The sequence below is a fragment of the Otolemur garnettii genome, unplaced genomic scaffold, assembly GCF_000181295.1.
Source record: "Otolemur garnettii isolate 467f Iridium unplaced genomic scaffold, OtoGar3 scaffold00104, whole genome shotgun sequence".
Lineage (NCBI taxonomy): Eukaryota > Metazoa > Chordata > Mammalia > Primates > Galagidae > Otolemur > Otolemur garnettii.
Genome location: NW_003852499.1, coordinates 5,784,293 through 5,785,806, shown reverse-complemented (window position 1 = coordinate 5,785,806; position 1,514 = coordinate 5,784,293). Strand labels below are relative to the sequence as shown.

The window sequence follows — 1,514 nt, the reverse complement described above, 5'->3', positions numbered from 1 at the left end:
GATTCGAACCCGCCACCTTAGGTGTATGTGGGTGGCGCCTTAGCTGCTTGAGCCACAGGCGCCGAGCCCTAAATGCTTTTCTTTATCAGCTCAACTGTCACAACTCCCTTATGAGGTAGATATTCCTTATCATCCTTATTCTATAGATGAAAAAATTTAGGTAGAGAAAGCTGGATTCATATCCAGGCAGTTCCATTTTGTCTACACCATGTAGCCTCTGCTCTGGGTATCTGCAGAAAATTGTTATGGTAGTAGCCACAATTGAAACATTAGATGTAGAGGGTTTGATGTGAATAAACATGTTCTGTGCTTCTATGATTTAATATTCTCACCAGAAACTCCCCTGGTAAAAAAGAAATCAAAGATTCAAATAAGTCATTAATAAATTCCAATTTTTTTCTAACATTTCCTAATTGTTGATCTGCTATCTCTGTTGCTTTTAAATCTCTTGAGAGTCTAATACTAGTTCAGTCTATTTTGGGGGCATTTGGCTGTACCTCCAAGAGGAAATCATGAAGGTGTTTGCAGAAATAGGGTTTGAAGAAATCTGGTTATCATCCTCAGCCCCTGAAAAGGGCAGTTAGCTATCCAAGAAATAAATGGTAGAGAAAAGGCTCCATGAAAAGGCTCCATGCAAGGAGCCTCCCCTCCTGAGACCTTAGCCACCACTTGAGGGCACTAGAGGCCCAGCGAGTGAAGCAACCCCTTCTTAGGCCCCACCATTGCCTGTGTGCTCTCAAAGGCACACAAGATCCTCCTCTAGAGGAGGGAGGGCCCCAAGAGCTAGCATTGTCTTTTTATTTGTACCTTGATTAAGTTTTTTTTGGTTTTCTTTTTTTTTTGTAGTTTTTGGTCGGGGCCAGGTTTGAACCCAGCACCTCCGGTATATGGGGTCAGTGCCCTACTCCTTTGAGCCACATGCGCCGCTCTGTACCTTGATTAAATACGAAGTCTGAAGTTAGATTCTCCAAAAGTTCACTATCTTGGGCTGTTTTCAAAACATGTCCATTTGTAATGGTCAAATTAAAAGAGCTGAATTAGGCATGCAGAGCTGTCCAGATGTCAGAGAGTCCTGGGATGGACCATAGATTCTGTACAACCTCCATTACTCTAACCTCTCCTGCCTCCAGCACACATGCCCACTCCTAAATGGAGATAAAGAAGTTCTGAGAAACTATGGCTATGTTGGTCCAAAAAGATTTTTTTTTTTTTGACAGAGCCTCAAGCTATCCCCCTGGGTGGAGTGCTGTGGCATCATAGCTCACAGCAACCTCAAACTCCTGGGCTTAAGTGATTCTCTTGCCTCTGCCTCCCAAATAGCTGGGACTACAGGCACCCGCAACGCCAGGCTATTTTTGGTTGCAGTTGTCATTGTTGTTTGGCAGGCTCAGTTGGTTGAACTTGCCAGCTCTGGTGTATGTGGCTGGCGCCTTAGCCACTTGAGCCACATGCGCTGAGCTGGTCCAAAGAGATTTTTTTTTTTTTTTTTTTTGGGGACAGAGCCTCAAGGTGTC

General features: G+C 44.1%; 1 protein-coding gene across 1 annotated transcript in view; it reads left to right on the top strand.

Annotated features, from left to right (window-relative positions):
* ITFG2 (integrin alpha FG-GAP repeat containing 2) overlaps positions 1-1,514 on the top strand; it is an 11,790-nt gene that overhangs the window by 2,884 nt on the left and 7,392 nt on the right. The window lies entirely within an intron of this gene.